The sequence below is a fragment of the Callithrix jacchus genome, chromosome 9 (genome assembly GCF_049354715.1).
Source record: "Callithrix jacchus isolate 240 chromosome 9, calJac240_pri, whole genome shotgun sequence".
NCBI classification, from domain to species: domain Eukaryota; kingdom Metazoa; phylum Chordata; class Mammalia; order Primates; family Cebidae; genus Callithrix; species Callithrix jacchus.
Genome location: NC_133510.1, coordinates 104,577,323 through 104,595,225, shown reverse-complemented (window position 1 = coordinate 104,595,225; position 17,903 = coordinate 104,577,323). Strand labels below are relative to the sequence as shown.

Here is a 17,903-nt window from a genome sequence, read left to right as displayed (position 1 = left end):
TGGTGGTCCCCCGCTGCCGGGAGGTCACTATATTGATGCCGAACTTGGTGCAGACACCCAATCAGCATATCACACTACAGCCCAGAACTCCTGGGCTCAAGCAATCCTCCCACCTCAGCCTCCTGAGTAGCTGGGACTACAGGAATGCGCCACTGCACCCGGAGAGGTCTTCTCTCAAACAGATCTTTTTTTTTTTTTTTTTTTTTTGGTGGGGTTTCACCATGTTGGCTAGGTTGGTCTCGAACTCCTGACCTCAAGTGATCTACCCACCTCAGCCTCCCAAAGTGCTGGGATTACAGGCGTGAGCCACCACGCCCAGCCTTGGACAGGTCTTTGGTGTGGTTCAGGGCTTTGTCTGACTGCATGTTCTCCAACCTTCTAGGAGATTCCATAAGCCATCTAATACCATTCAGCAAGTTCCTTTTGCACCTAAGGAAGGCAAACTGATTTCAGTTAGTTACAACCAGGAAAGTTTACTGCTTCAAAATTCAGCACCCGGGAAGAAGGGTGTTGTCAGTAGCAAATGCCAAAATGTAGAACCGGCAATCCCAGACCTCTGAACACATATGAACATATTGCTGTGCAGCACCGAGAAAAAAACATCTTTCTAATGACCATCTGAGACAATGTCATAGAAAAACATAAATGGGAAAATTACCCCAAAAGGCAGAAGCAGAGTCCACAGAGGAGATGATAAAGAGTAATCCCTGAAGAGAGTGGAAATAAGGGCCAGCCTGAGGGAATGACCGAAGAACTGCCGCTCCCAGGCAGGAATCTCACTGTTCCTGTGCTGCTGGACAAGACATGTGTTTTACTTATTTACTTACAAGACATGTGTTTTCTTTACTTACTTGCTTGTTTATTTATGATTTCAACTTCTATTTAGATTCAGGGCTGGGCACAGTGGCTCACGCCTTTAATCTCAACACTTTGGAAGGCAGAGGAGGGCGAACCACCTAAAGTCAGGAGTTTGAGACTAGCCTGGTCAACATGGCAAAACCCTGTCTCAACTAAAAAAAAAATTAGCTGGGCAAGGGGGCATGCGCCTGTAGTCCCAGCTACTGGGGACGCTGAGGCAGGAGAATTGCTTGAACCTGGGAGGTAGAGGTTGTAGTGAGCCAAGATTGTGCCACTGGACTCCAGCCTGGGCAACAGATGACACTCTGTCTCAATAAATAAATAAATAATAAAATCAGGGGTTATATGTCCAGGTTTGTTACAGAGGTATATTGTATGAGGCTGAGTTTTGGGCAATGAATGATCCTGTCAACCAGGTAGTGAGCATAATTCCCAATAAGTAGTTTTTCAACCCTTCCTCCCTTCCATGCCTCCCACTTGAGTAGTCCCTAATGGCTGTTGTTGCCATCTTTATGTCCATGAGTAGCCATTGTTTAGCTCCCACTTAGAAGTAGAACATGTGGGATTTGCTTTTCTGTTTGCATGTTAATTTACTCAGGATAGTGGCCTCCAGCTGCATCTATATTGCTGCAAAGGACACTGTTTTGTTTCTTTTTTGTGGCTACATAGTATTTCATGGTATATATGTCCCACATTTTCTTGGATAAGGTACGTGTTAATATGTGTTACACGCTGGGCGCGGTGGCTCATGCCTGTAATCCCAGCACTCTGGGAGGCCGAGGCGGATGGATCACAAGGTCAAGAGATGGAGACCATCCTGGTCAACATGGTGAAACCCCGTCTCTACTAAAGATACAAAAAAATTATTTGGGCATGGTGGCGCGTGCCTGTAATCCCAGCTACTCAGGAGGCTGAGGCAGGAGAATTGCCTGAACCCAGGAAGCGGAGGTTGCGGTGAGCGGAGATCGCGCCATTGCACTCCAGCCTGGGTAACAAGAGCGAAACTCCGTCTCAAAAAAAATAAAATAAAATATGTGTTACATTAGTTGGGTGGGTGGTGCGTGCCTGTTAGTCCTAACTACTCCGGAGGCTGAGGCAGGGGAATCGGTTGGACCAGGAAGGCGGAGATTGCAGTGAGCTGAGATCACGTCACTGCACTCCAGTCTGGTGACAGAGCAAGACTCTGTCTCAAAAAAAAAGAAAAAAATATATGTTATAGACAAGTGGGAATTTTCAGATCAGACTCTATATTGTTGTCTATTGCTGGACTGCAGTGTTGCTGGAAGAGTACATTCAGTCCTGAATCAGAGGAGACAACTGAACATTGAACATTATACCACAATCCTGGGCTTGGAGGTAGTGACCTGATGAGACTTAGGGTTGCCACGTTTTAGGGAGTATTTGAATGATTTCCACAAAGGCATGAACATTTTTTAAGTGTTTTCAGAGAACATGGGCAGTCAAAGAGGTGGACTAGAGCATGAGTTGTTGATTTTCTACTCAATATCCTTTACTTCCTTTCTCCTTCCAAGCAAAACTCATTTCATTCAGGTGTTTGTCATTCTCTCCTACAGCGACCCTTTTCCTCTTCCAGAGAGAAATCCTATTCGGTTTGAATCAATCACAGCTGTCCCCTTCTTTTTGCCAGTGATTGATTCAGTGCTGAGCATGAAACCCAGGTCTGGTCACTAAGACATGAAGAGAGGTGTTCTGGGGGTCTCTTGTGGTTTCCTTGTGATCACAAAGGAGACACTGGAAGAAATACCCCTTTCTGCCTCAGAACATCACTGTGTCAAGATGTATCTGGAACTGCACTGTGAGGATAAGGCCAGTGGCAAGAAGAGAAGACCAAAGACTCAACTAAAACTGAAGCCAGAGCAAGAATGTATCATGGTTGTATCCCGCTCTTCCTTCCACTCCTTGGTCAGTGACATAATGAATTTTGTTTAAACCAGTTCATGTCAGAATTTTTTGGTTACTTGATGCTCACAGTATCCCAATGAATCTTCTTGCTTTTACTGAGTTAATGAAAAGAAACAAAGTATTCCAAGAAATATCATTCTGACCCCAAAACTTGTAAATGTGATCTTTCACTGTATGACTTGCTAGAATTTAACTGCTTACGTAAAACTTGATGGTTATATAAAATATTATTGGTTCACTTAATCATAAGGTGTTTATTGGCCAGGCATGGTGGCTCACACCTGTAATCCCAACACTTTGGGAGGCCAAGGTGAGAGGATTGCTTGAGACCAGAAGTTTAAGACCAATAGGGGCAATGTATAGAGACCTAGCCTCTACAAAAATAAATTAAAAATTAGCCAGATGTGGTGTTGCACACCTGTAGTTCCAGCATCTTGGGAAGCTAAGGTGAAAGGATCTCTTGAGCCCTGGAGTTTGAGGCTGCAGTGAGCTATGATCTCGCCACTGCACTCCAGCCTAGGTAACAGAGCACGATCCTGTCTCTTACACACACACACACACACACACACACACACACACACACACACAAATGTTTATTTATTTGTTTTTTATTTTTTTGAGACAGTTTTGCTGTTGTTACCCAGGCTGGAGTGCAATGGCGCGATCTTGGCTCACCGCAACCTCCGCCTCCCAGGTTCAAGCAATTCTCCTGCTTCAGACTCCCGAGTAGCTGGGACTACAAGCGTGCACCATCATTCCCAGCTAATTTTTGAATTTTTTTTTTTTTTAAGTAGAGACAAGGTTTCACCATGTTGACCAGGATGGTCTCGATCTCTTGACCTCGTGATCCACCCACCTCGGCCTCCCAAAGCGCTGGGATTATAGACGTGAGCCACTGTGGCCGGCCCACACAATGTTTATTATAAGAAATTTAGTTTGCTCACTTGAGCTTCATATGGACCCATTAGCCTTTCACTGATCAATTCACCACTACAGATCCCATTGCAACCTCCGCCTCCTGGGTTCAAATGATTCTCCTGCCTCAGCCTCTCAAGTAGCTGGGATTACAGGCACGCATTGCCATGCCCAGATAATTTTTGTATTTTTAGTAGAGATGAAGTTTTGCCACGCTGGCCAGGTTTGGAAGGTCTTGGCCCTCCAAAGTGCTAAGATTACAACCATGAGCTACCGTGCCCAGCCAGAAAATTATTGAAGTACTCTATTTCACAGAATCATGGCAAAGCACACCCATTCCCTACTTGCAGTCCTCTTTCTCTCTTCAATCTATCCATGCCCTTGAAATCCATCCAGGCCTAAATTAAAAAGGCAATCATCCCCAGACTCAAAACACGTTTTCACCACATTGCAAGGGCAAATCTGACTTATCTTGAGATTAGATTTGTGGTCAAGAAACTTTAAGAAATACAGTTGTTAAAAATGTTTCCATGGGGGCTCTCAGTGTCCACTGAAACCTGGAGTTGTAATAGACTCCTGGATCCATATTTTCACACCTTAAGAAGGTGCCCCAACCCACAGGTACATCAACTTCAACTGGAGACCTGACTATGACTTAACAAACCCTCAAAGTGACCAGATGTATGAATAAGCACTAACACTGCCCACTTGCTTGATGTTGGTTTGAATTTCTATAATCGATTCTGGATATCCAGACAGAATTGTGACTCCCAAAACAATGAGATCAACTGTTTAATTTAACATCACCCTTCCAGTAAGTCCATGTCTTTGCCAAGCTGAAGCCTTCCCAGTCTCATTGAGTAAGAGTTTCTAAAGAGCTCCATCTCCTGCTGGGTGTGGTGGTTTATGCCTGTAATTCCAGCACCTGGGAGGCCAAGGCAGCTGGATCACCTGAGGTCAGGAGTCGAGACCAGCCTGGCCAACGTGGTGAAACCCCATCTCTACTAAAAATACGAAATTAGCTGGGTATGATGGCATGCGCCTGTAATCCCAGCTACTTGGGAACCTGAGGCAGCAGAATCGCTTGAACCTGGGAGGCAGAGGTTGCAGTAAGCCAAGATAGCGCCACTGCACTCCAGCCTGGGTGACAGAGCAAGACTCTGTCTCAAAAAATAAACATAAATAAAAATAAAAGAGCCCAATCTCCGGTCTCTATCTCCTTTACAGGTCTGTTGGTGGGGCTGACAATTTCCACCCTCACTGGCTCTTTCTTGGACATGCCCCATCCTGAGGCTATCTAGAGGCCCCACCCTAAGTCATCTCATTAGCGTAAACTCCAAGGTGATAAAAGGGGACTTGTTAAAAATAGTAAAAGATACTCCCTTGCTGGGGTGTGGTGGCTTATACCTATAATCTCAGCACTTTGGGAGGCCGAAACTGGAGGATTGCTTGAGGCCAGGGGTTCAAAGTCAGTCTGGACAACAACATAGGAAGATCTTGCCTCTACTGAAAAAAAAAATTAGCTGGGCATGGTAGCACATGCCACTAGTCTCAAGAGGCCGAGGTGGGAAGATTGCTTGAACCTGGGAGATTATAGGCAGGTGGGAAGATTGCTAGAACCAGGCAGGCTGCAGTGAGCAATGATCACGCCATGGCACTCCAACCTGGGTGATAGAGCAAGACCTTTCTTTAAAAAAAAAAAAAAAAAAAAGATTCCTATCACTCAGGGAAATTTGAAGGGTTTTAGGAGCTGCATGCCAAAAATCAAGGACAAAGCCAGTTTTTAAAAATATAAGACTGGGCACAGTGGTTCACACTTGTAATCCCAGTATTTGGGAAGCCAAGACAGACAGATCACTTGAGGTTGGGAGTTCAAGACCAGCCTGGCCAACATGGCAAATCCCTGTCGCTACTAAAAAGATAAAAATTAGCCAGTGTGGTGGCATGCACCTGTAATCCCAGCTACTTAGGAGGCTGAGGCAGGAGAATTACTTGAACCCAGGAGACAGAGGTTTGGGTGAGCTGAGATGGCGCCACTGCACTCCAGCCTGGTGACAAAGTGAAACCCTGTCTTTAAATAAATAGGCCAGGCGTGGTGGCTCAGGCCTGTAATCCAAGCACTTTGGAGGGCAAGGCGGGTGGATCACCTGAGGTCAGGAGTTAAAGACCAGCCTGACTAACATAGCGAAACCCCATCTTTTAAAAAAATAATAAATAAATAAACAATAAATAAAAAGTAAATAAAAATATAATACCACAACCTATGATATGTAAAGAGAGTGCATTAGAAATAAAAAAAAAAAAAACCCAGGCTGGGTGCAGTGGTTCACGCCTGTAATCCCAGCACTTTGGGAGGCCGAGGCGCATGGATCACCTGAGGTCAGGAGTTTGAGACCAGCCTGGCCAAAATGGTGAAACCCTGTCTCTATAACAAACAAACAAACGAAAAACCCAGCAATAAAATCCCAGAACTAAATGGCTTCACCACTGAATTCTACCAAATATTTAAAGATTTTTTTTTTTTTGAAAGGGAGTCTTGTGCTGTAACCCAGACTGAAGTGCAGTGGCACAATCTCAGCTCACCATATCCTCCGCCTCCTGGGTTCAAGAGATTCTCTGACTCAGCTTTCCTGTAGCTGGGATTACAGGTACCCATCACCACACCCAGCTAACTTTTGTATTATTAGTAGAGACAAGGTCTCACCATATTGGCCGGGCTGGTCTCGAACTCCTGACCTTAGGTGATCCACCTACCTCAGCCTCCCAAAGTGCTGGGATTATAGGCATGAGCCACTGTGCGTGGCCATATTTAAAGATTTAATACCAATATTTCACAAACTCTTACATAAAACAGAAGGGTAAGAAGTAGTTCTCACCCATTTGAGACCATACCAAAACCAGATAACCAGATAACCATCACAAAAAATCTACAAATATCGATCATTAAAATGAATTCAAAAATCAGTATCAGGGTGAGTGTGGTGACTTACCTCTGTAATCCCAGCACTTCGGGAGGCCAAGGTGGGAGGATCCCTTGAGGCCAGGAGTTCGAAACCAGCCTGGGCAACGTGGCGAGACCATGTCTCTACAAAACTTTTTAAATTAGCCAAACATAGTGGGATGTGCTTGTAGTCCTACTACTTGGGAGGCTGAGGCAGGAGGATCGCTTGAGTCCAGGAGTGTGAGGCTGCAGTGAACTGTAATCACACTGCTTCACTCCAGCCTAGGAAACAGAGTCAGACTCTGTTCCTGGAAAACAAATAAATAAATAAACAAAAATCAGTAACAAATTACTAATAAGCAAAATCCAGCAATATATAAAAAAAAATTTTTTGTAAAAGACCAAGTGGGATTTATCCCAGGCATAAAAGGTTGATCAAACATCTGTGTTATCAGCTGAATTGAGCCCACTCTCCTAAAATTTATATGTTGATGCCCTAAACCTCAGTTCATTAGAAGCACATATTTGAAAATAAGTGCTTTCAAAGTGATTGAATTAAAATGAGGTTAAACTGGGTTCGGTGGCTCATGCCTGTAATCCCAGCACTTTGGGAGGCCGAGGCAGGTGAATCACCTGAAGTTGGGAGTTTGAGACCAACCTCCCCAACATGGTAAAACCCCATCTTAACAAAAATACAAAAATTAGCCGGGTGTCATGGTGCATGCCTGTACTCCCAGCTACTTTGGGAGACTGAGGCAGGAGAATCACTTGAACTCAGGAGGTGGGGGTTGCAGTGAGCTGAGATCATGCCACTGCACTCCAGCCTGGGTGATGGAATGAGACTCTGTCTCAAAAAGAAAAAAAAAAACATTAAAATTAAAATAAATAAAAAATGCAAGACTCCAGTCAAAATTAAAATAAAATAAAATAAAATGAATGCATATGCCTCAAGGCATTCTTAGTGGAGTTTTGTTATTATAAGTTATAGGAAATACAAATTGTTTCTCTCTGTGAAGCTAATGATATTTGGGTTTTGAATTGATGCAGCTAATTTATGTACAAGCATTCAACTCACTTGAATGACCATGGGCAAATTATTTAACCTGTGCCTCAGCTGTTTACCTGTAAATGAAGATAAAAGGAACACATGCTTTATAGGATTGCTGTGAATAGAAAATGGAAAGTACTTAGCAAAATGTCTGCCATATAGAAGTGCCAAGTAAATGTTAGCCATTGTTATTGCTAAGAAAGTGTCTCAGAGAGGAACTTACCTGTCACCCTTCTCCCTGGTGTGTTACCTTCACCCCTGAACAGCTCTTTGATGTTGGCTTTGGCAGAAGAGGGTGAGAGGACCCAGAAGGGACAGGGAAATGACAAGAGGGCCCAGAGAGAAGACAAGAGGACCTTACCAATAAGGAAGGAGAAAATGGGGTAAGGGGCAGAGCGGAGGGAAGCAGATGAGCATATAACTAATGACATTCACTGAATTCATTGAAAGGATCTGGCTGGGTGTGGTGGCTCATGCCTGTAATCCCAGTATTTTGGGAGGCCAAGGTGGGCGCATCACAGGTCTGGAGTTTGAGACCAGCCTGGCCAACATAGTAAAATCCTGTCTATACTAAAAATACAAAAAATTAGCGGGGTGTAGTGGCAGGCACCTATAATTCCAACTACTCGGGAGGCAGAGGTTGCAGTGAGCTGAGATAGCGCCATTGCCTTCCAGCCTGGGCGACAGTGCAAGACTCCTTCTCAAAAAAAAAAAAAAAAAAGAAAGAAAAAGAAAGTATCTTATTTCTTTTTTATTTAAAAAGCTTTTTCACTTAATACTGGATACCCCTGGTGTGGCATAATCTATTTTGCACAGAGAAAGCAGGAGAAGAATAGGAAGGAGGAATAGAGGGTGGGAGGGAGGAAGGAAGGGAGGAAAGACACATACTGAAGCTGTCTTTTACCTATTGTAATCTTTGCCACTCTCCACTTAATGCATTTGCTTTTTCCTTAATTTAGTAAGGAAGATGCCTTTGAGTAGGGCTGCTCCATAGAGTATTTTTTAATATAGAACAGATGGCTGAGAGGAGGAAGAGGAAAATATCCTTGGCACATATGCCTATGAATAGGAAGAACTGAAGGGAGAACAAAGGATAAATCAAAGAGAAGGCCAACCTGCTCTAGGACTAGAGCTCAAGAGGAGCATCCAGTGATTTAAAAGAAGTGCTATCACTAATCATCAGGGAAATGCAAATCAAAACCAATGAGGTATCACTCATACCTGTTAAGATGACTTTTATCAAAATAGACCGAGTGTTAGTAAGACTATGGAGAAATTAGAACTCTTGTACATTGTTGGAGGGAATGTAAAGTGGCATGGCCACTATGGAAAACAGTGTGGAGGTTCCTCAGAAAATTAAAAATAGTACTACCATGAGAACCAAGAATCCCACTCCCAAAGAATTTAATCCAACAGAATTGTAATCGGAATATTGAAGTGATACTGGCATTCCCACATTTATTGCAGCATCATTCACAATAACCAAGATATGTAAACAACCCAAATGTCCATCAACGGATGAATAGATAAAGAAAATGTGATCTCGGCTGCTTTCGGCTTGCTTGCCGGCTCAAGATAGTGGACATCTCCCTGGACAAACTCATTAGGAAGCGCGGGGAGGTAGCGACAGGACAGCTTAATGCCAGACCGGGAGTTGGAGGTGTTTGATCTTGAGTTGGGATTCAGCAAGGCCTTCTCAACCAGTCAGCAACACAGCCACCTTCCAGCAAAGATTTGATGCCCGGCAGAAGATTGGCCTCGCAGATGTCTGGCTCAAACTGGGAGTCACGGATGCCTGGGAGAAGCTTTTGCAGAAAGATGCCCGGTTTCGGATTAAAGGGAAAGTGCAGGATACCAGAGATATGTTGAACTCTTGTTAGCAGCAGACCACAGTGCCCCAGAAGCCCCGCCAGGTCGCTGATGCCCAGGAGATCACCTGAAGAGGAGTTCACATGCTGCCTTCATGAATCCACCTATTGATAGTGACTCCTGCCCTGAAGCTCACCAAAACCATCCAGGTTCCACAGCAGAAAGCCACCACACCACTTCATCCTCATCCTGCTGGAATGAGAATCAATGTTGTCAATAACCACCAGGCCAAACAGAATTTCCATGACCTGAATGAAGAAGATGTTGGTATAGCTTCCATTCCTGCTAAACAGATGAAGTTTGCAGCCTCAGGGCTTTCTCCACTACATGGCTGCGCTAAGCAGTTCCAAACTTTCCATGTCCAAGGCCTCCCTCTCACCAAAGTGGTTCAGAATGACGCATACACAGCTCCTGCTCTCCCCTCCTCTATTCGAACAAAAGCCTTGACCAACATGCCCCAGACACAGGTGAACAACGAACACTCACACCCTGCAAAGAGCTGCTGCCTGCTGAGCCTGTCCTCAGCCCACAGGCACCAAGATGACTGTGAATAATCTGCACCCTCAGTGAATAATAGTCACTGAGGAGGACATTGTTGAGCTTTTGTGTGTGTGTGGAGCCCTCTCAGCTGGTCCATCCTGGGGTAGTGGAGGTAGTGTTTGTGAAAAAGGACGATGCCATCACTGCATATAAGAAGTACAACAACCGGTGTCTGGACGGGCAGCTGATGAAGTGCACCCTTCACGTGAATGGGAACATTACCACCTCAGACCAGTCCATCCTGCTGCGGCTGAGTGACAGCCCCTCGGTGAAAAAGGAGAGCGAGCTGCCTCACAGGGTGAACACTGCCTCCTCCTCCAACCTCCCTGCCGAAGTGGACCCTGACACCATCCTGAAGGCGCTCTTCAAATCCTCAGGGGCCTCTGTGACCACACAGCCCACAGAATTCAAAATCAAGCTTTGAGCAGGGGAGTGAGGCAGCCAGAAGTGGGGGCAGAGGAGGGTGGCTCTGTTTCCCCAAGGCAAAGCTTGTGACCAATGGGCCATCCGACTGGAGAGCCCTGAACGTGGGCAGGGTCACCGGGGGTAAAGCGCTTCCTCACTGGATGGGACCCGCCTTTCTGTGCTGTGTTCTGCCCTGTGCTCTTCTATATTAACATTTCCTGTAGAATGTTTCTTCGTCTCCATCTCACTGCCAAGGTAGGCTTGTGTTTTTCAGAGAGTGCCTCCCCCAGCCTCAGCCCCAAGCGGATTTCTTATCTGGAAATGGTACACTAAATTCTCTGGGTGGCTTTCTTGTGGCCCCATAGGATGCAGGGCAGGGGCTGTCTGAAGGACCCTGGTTTTTCCAGGCGCCGCGGGGCTGCCTTTCCTTTGTGTATGTTCAGCTTTTCAAACAACTCAGGATGGCAGGGCTTTCCATCCCGACGGGAACCAGGTCGGCCTGAGGGCTGTGCCGCTCCTCTGCTTGGTCAGCGGAGATGCCTGGGTGGGAGCAGGTCTCGGGCCTCTTGTCCTCCCAGTGGCTCCAGGCCTCACTAGTGGCAAGGGCAGGATGAAGCTCACTGCTGGGAAGAGTCTGTCCAAGCTCTTGGCTTGGAGGCCCATGCTGCCTCCACCCAGAGGAAGTTCTCCCGAGTTCACCTTTCCCTTGAATTGTGCTGAATGCCCCAGCCCAGGTCTCTTTTGCTTCTGGGTGTCACTGCTGGGAGGGGAGTTGCGTTGTGAGCTCTCCTTGTTCTCACCTAGCCTGGCAGTCATCACGCCCTGGTTTTGGTGCAGCCAGCACTCCTCTGGTTGGGCCTTTCAAAGGCTCCACCTCCCATTCTGCAACACTGTGGGTTTGGGGCAAATGCAAGAGGTCGGTTTGCTTCTGGCTTTTCATTTCTGGCCTCAGTTTTCTATAGGACAGTGGTCAGGGATGTCCTGAGGCATATATCCAGCTGCCACGCCAGCGTTCCCACTTTTGTGAGTGACCCATCCATCTATGACCAGAGGGATATTTTCCTGCCTTGGCAGAGGAGGAGGCATCAAAGGAGCCAGGCAGCTCCACCAGGCAAGCTGTTTCCCCAGCATAGGCACCAGCAGTTGGCACAAAGCTACAGAGCCCAGGGGCCGTCCCTGAATTACCAGGCTAGTGTTTCCCCTGGTGTCACTGAGTGGTCCACTGCTGGTTTGTTGGGACTGAAGGGAATCCAGGTTGGCAGAGCTGGAGCCAGTTGGGGAGCGGGATTCTGGGAGCACTGCAAAATCAGTTGCAAGTGCTGGGAAAGGCACGTGATGGAGACAGAGTGCCCAAGACTTGCTTGAGGCTAGCTCAGTGAGGAAAAAACAGAAACTCATGTTTCCAGAGGTCAGTCTGTCAGGCAGGAAGGACCCAGGGTTTGAACCCAGCTTCAGTCCTCAGGCTCTGAAGTTGTCCAGGCCAGGAAAGTCCAAGGAAGGGGCCTGGTGGTGCTCCACTTCCAGTTCTTTAAAGATGGGGCTTTTTATTGTCTTAACTTTCAAGTGGGTGCAGACTGAGTTCTTGTTAGCAGCTGGAAGATATTCCTCCTACACTTTCCCCTTCCTGGCGCAGGAGAGCACCCAGAAGGCAGTAGGACCTGTTTTTTCAGGTGCTGGGAACAGGGGGCTCACTGCTTGGACTCTGCTTAGGATTGGGACAGTAAATATCCTGCCACACGGCTTTCCCCTTCCCTCTAATCCCAAAGCTGGTATGTTCTGGTTGTCACAGAGTTTCATTGAGCCCAGCTGCAGCCATCCAGAGCTGGTGCTGTAGGTAATCATCTAGTACATTGAGGGGACCTGTTTGCCTCCTCCGCTGTATAAGCTGTCATCTTGGGAGACAGGAAAGAAAAGGTGGTGGGCCGGTCCTGTGTCCTCCTCTACTTCCCATGCCTCTGTGTTGCCCATCTGTGTTTCTTGTGCAAAAAGAGAGGAAGAGGCATTAAGGGATGAAGGGCGATTATGTATTACTTATCCATTTCTGAATAAAAGTTTGTTATTAAAAAAAAAAAAAAGAAAGAAAGAAAATGTGGTGTGTGTGTGTCTGTGTGTATGTATAGTATTATTCACCATGAAAAAGAAGGAAAGAAATTCTCCAATTTGTGACAACATAGATGAACTTGGAAAACATGCTAAATGAAATAAGCTAGTCATAGAAGGATAAATATTGCATGATTTCACTTATATGAGATATCTAAAATAGCCATACTCAGAAGGATAGACTAGAACAGAGATTGCTAGGGGCAGGGGGAAGGAAGAAAGGGAGAGTTGTTGCTCAAGGTATGTAAAGTTTCAGTGACGCTAAGACAAAAATGTTCTAGAGATCTGCTGTACAGCACAGGTCCTGATATGGTTTGGATGTATCCCTACCCAAATCTCACCTTGAATTGCAATTGTAATAATCCCCACGTGTCAAGGACAGGACCAAGGACCAATTGAATCATGGGGGTGGTTTCCCTCATACTGTTCTCATTGTAGTGAATAAGTCTTACAAGATCTGATGGTTTTAAAAAGGGGAGTTCCCCTGCACACTCTCTTGCCTGCCGCCAGGTAAGACATGACTTTCCTCCTCATTTTGCTTCCACCATGATTGTAAAGCTTCCCCAGTCATGTGGAATGGTGAGTCAATTAAACCTCTTTTCTTTATAAATTACCCAATCTCTAGTGCATCTTTTTTTTTTTTTTTTTTTTTTTGAGAGCAAACCACTTTATTGAGGGCAATGGCATGGCAAAGCAGCATGGACAATAAGATCCGATGTCCTCAGCTGGGAACTCTCAGGATCTGCAGTCTCTGAAAGCTCAAGTGCATCTTTGTTAGCATCAGACTAACATAATGCCTATAATTCACAATATGGTGTTATATCCCTAAAAATTGTTAAGAGGGTAGATCTCATGTTAAGAGTTCTTATTACTGGGACACCTCCCACCTACTTACCTTCCCCCACCCTCCCTCCACACACAAAGGGACATGGAAACTTTCAGAGGTGGTGGATATGTTTATTTCCTTGACAGTGGTGATGGTATGGGTGTACACATATATCAAACTTATGGAATTGTATACACGTACTGTGCAGTTTGTATTGTATATCAATTATACTTCAATAAGGCTCTTAAAAAATAAATAAAATCAGGACTACAAAAAATAATCAAATAAAGGAAGTACTGACAGGAAGCACGTGGAAGCAAAAGTTTAATGCAGGATACGTGGGCCAAGAGAACTAGTAATCCCAGGCTGCCCATGGGATGCTTCTCAGACCTCCAGCTCATTGGAGGAGTTTGACTGAGACTTCAACCTGATGAAAGTGACAAAATGGAGGATGGGGTACCGTACACTAGGGATTGAGGGGCTATGAATAAAATCTAAAAAGGCTTCCTTGTCCTTGGCAGGTGGGTACACATGCCATGGCAGGGAAGAATGATCCTGTTTGTCATAGGGCATCATTTTTCATAATAGGGGAAGAGGGTTTTAATCTCTGAGCACTGCTATGAGCATGTCTTTATAAGGAAGAACCTGCCTGCAGAAATGAGCTCTGGTCAGCACTTTTTTGTGTGGAAGGCAGAGCCCAGGCTTCTGCCTGAGAGAAAGCAACTCTGCATAATGTAGGGAAGAGAGTTAGAGCTGACTGGGGGCTTTGGGGAAGAATTGTCAAGATGGACCCCTCAAAGTGGCATTGGTTATAGGAGGAACTATGGGGAGAACTAAATGTTGACATAATTGTATTAAGTTGTTGGCTGAATGATTTGTGTGATACACTCTTTTTACCCTTTATCCTTTCTTTTTCATTATTATTTTCAAGTTCCCGTTGCCCAGGGGTCATTTCCCCTTTCAATCTTTGGTAAAACTTATGTTTCTTTTTGACTTCATTATTGTTGTTATTTTAAATACAGATGGGTTCTCACTATGCAGTCTGCCCTGGTCTCAAACTCTTGGGCTCAAATGATTCTCCTGCCTTGGCCTCCCAAAGTGCTGTGATTATGGGCGTGAGCCACCACACCCAGCCAAAATGTATGTTTCTTATTAATGCTTTATAAGGCATTTTCTTTGTGAGGGCATGGGCGTAATTCTCAGTGCCGCATGGATTGAAATAGACTACACCTGGAGATGGCCAGTTTCAAGTCCACCTTCTCTTAGTCAGTCTGGATTGATCATGTCTTTTCCTCAGAGTCCCTGGGGAAGGAAAGGCACGCAAGAGAGGGACATGAAGGAAAAGAGGACACTGGACATTCTACAACTCCCAGAGGTCAGGCCTGGGGAGCACTTGGCCTGGACTGAAGATGGCCCATGTAGTTTAGAAAGTTTTCCTGCTATGTCAGGCACAGTGGCTCATGGCTGTAATTCCAGCACTTTGGGAGGCAGAGGCAGGTGGATCACCTGAGGTCAGGAGTTCGAGACCATCCTGACCAATATGATCAAACCCAGTCTCCAGTAAAAATACCAAAAAAAAAAAAAGCCAGGCGTGGTGGCTCATGCCTGTAATCCCAGAACTTTGGGAGGCTGAGGCAGATGGCTCACAAGGTCAAGGGATTGAGACCATTCTGGCCAACATAGTGAAACCCTATCTCTACTAAAAATACAATAAAATTACCTGGGTTTGGTAGTGTGAGCCTGTAGTCCAGCTACTCAGGAGGCTGAGGCAGGAGAATTGCTTGAACCAGGCAGGCAGAGGTTGCAGTGAGCCGAGATTGCACCACTGCACTACAGCCTGGACAACAGAGCAAGACTCCATCTCAAAAAAAATTTTTCTGCTTTGTGGTAATACAAATGGCATATGCATTCACCTGCCAAGCATGGAGAAAGAAACAAAGGGTTTCTTTCCAGGGTTCCTTGTGAAATGTGGAGAATATGCCATAGCTTTCAAGCCAGACTGCCTATATCCTGGTTCCTTTCTGAGTTTACTATTTGCCGGTCCCTAGCCTTTATAAAGTCTTTTTGTTTTCTTTCTCTAACTGTTCTAGCTTGTCTCAGCTGGGCTAGTTCAAGAGAAGAGATTGAATGCCAGATAGATACCAGGGCAACAGCACCTCCCTATGGCTTCGTGGCAGGATAGCAAGAAACATTAGCACCTGGAACTACGCAAGGAAAGGGTTAATTATAAAGGGGATTTGTAGGTGGTATAAGCTTTAGATTTTTATTATCTTTAAGGAAAGTGGTATTTTTCCTTCGGCTGTCACCTGTTGAATGTCACATGGTTACAGACCATGAGTGGAAGTGCAGAAAAAATGAAGAATGAAGATATCCACTAAAGTTTTTTTTTCCTTTTTTTATTATTGTAAATTCACAATTTATAATTGTATAGATTTATGGGTTCTGGGAAGAGGGAGTTGCATGGGGAAAAATTTATGGGGTACAAAATGTTACAATTTATGAATGCAATGTGAAATAATTAAATCAAGCTAGTTAACATCCATCACCTCAAATACTTAACGATTTTTTGTGGCAAGGACATTTGAATTTTACTTAGCAATTTGAAATGCACAACACTCTATTAACTATATTTACCCTGCTGTGCAATAGAATGCACAAAAAGAGAAAACATATTCTTCCTGTTTAAAATTGTATACCCTTTGCTCAGCACCTCTCCATTTCCCCTCCTCCAGCTTCTGTCACCATCATTCTATTCTTCACTTCTATTAAGTTCATTGTTTTAATTCCACATGTAAGTTGCAACAGGTAGTATTTGTCTTTCAGGGCCTGACTTATTTCACTTAGCATAATGTTCTCCAATCTCATCAACATTGTCACAAATTTCAGAATTTCTATCTCTTTCCCTCTCTTTTTTTTTTGAAATGGAGTCTCACTCACTCTTTCATCCAAGCTGGAGTGCATTAGTCCCATCTCAGCTCACTGAAACCTCTGCCTCCCAGGTTCAAGCCATTCTCCTGCCTCAGCCTCCCAAGTAGCTGGGATTACAGGTGTGTACCAACATGCCTGACTAATTTCTGTATTTTTAGTAGAGATGGGGTTTTACCATATTGGCCAGACTGGTTTTGAAGTCCTGACCTCAAGTGATCTGCCCGTCTTGGTCTACCAAAGTGTTGGAATTGCAGGCCTGAGCCAATGCACCCATCCAGAATTTCCTTCTTTTTAAATTAAAGGCTGAATAGTATTCCCTTGTGTATATGTAACACATAATACCCAGAAGTAGGTTTCTAGATCATGTGTTAATTCTATTTTTAGTTAGTTTTTTTTTTTTTTTTTGGTGTGGGGGGGATTCTCCATATTGTTTTTTATAATGGCTACACCAATTTACATTTCCACCAACAGTGTACCAGTGTTTCCTTTACATCCTCAACAACACTTATCTTTTGGTTTTCATTTGAAAACATTGTTTTGAAATAAAGTACAGAATGATTAAAAATATAATAATAAACATTTTTAAAAGACATTCTGACAGGTGAGAGATTATATCTCATTGTGGTTTTAATTTGCATTTCTCTAATGATTAATGATGCTGAGCATTTTTTTCAGTATCTGTTGGCTATTTACATGTCTTCTTTTGAAAAATGTTTTTATCACTGGAATGCAAGGATGGTTCAACATATGCAAATCAATAAATGTGACATGCCACATTAACAGAAAGACAAAAACCATATAATCATCTCTATTAGATGCCAAAAATCATTTAATAAAATTTATTGTCATTTTATGATAAAAACTCTCTATCTTTCATTTTCTAGGCAGGGAGTGAAAGCAAGAGAGAGTGAGTGAGAGAGAAAGATTACCTAAAAAAAAGTTCACCAAAGGGCATATACCTCTTCTAGGATACCCTTGAGTGCAAATTTAAAAAAAGAAATGTAAGGCTGGGTGCAGGGACTCATGCCTATAATCCCAGCAATTTGGGAGGCCAAGGCAGGCAGAGCACTTGAGGTCAGGAGTTTGAGACCAGTTATGCCACTGCACTCCAGCCTGGGTGACAGAGTAAGATTTCATTTCAAAAAAAAAAAGAAAAGAAAAAGAAATGAAATGTAACTCAACACAATAAAGGTCATGTATGAGAAGCCCACAGCTAACATTACACTCAAAGCCTGTAAGATCTGGAACAAGACTAGGATTTTTGCTGTTTTAGTCTGTTTCTATTGCTCAATAAAATACCTGAGCCCAGGTAATTTATAAAGAAACAAGGTTTATTTGGCTCCTTTTTCTGCAGGCTGTACAAGCATTGTGCCAAATCCACTTCTGGTAAGAGCCTCAGGAAGCTTCCACACATGGTGGAAATTGAAGGGGAGCCAGAATATACCAATTACATGGTGAGAGAGTGGAAGCAAGAGAGAAAAGTAGGAGGAGGTGACAGGATCTTTTCAACAATCAGCTCTTGGTTTGTTGCAGTGGCTCATGCCTGTAAT

The 17,903-nt window shown here is 44.4% G+C and overlaps 1 pseudogene; it reads left to right on the top strand.

Annotated features, from left to right (window-relative positions):
* Positions 1 to 7,958: 7,958 nt before the first annotated feature.
* Positions 7,959 to 12,513, top strand: LOC100407825 (polymerase delta-interacting protein 3 pseudogene; annotated as a pseudogene).
* The last annotated feature ends 5,390 nt before the right edge of the window (positions 12,514 to 17,903 follow it).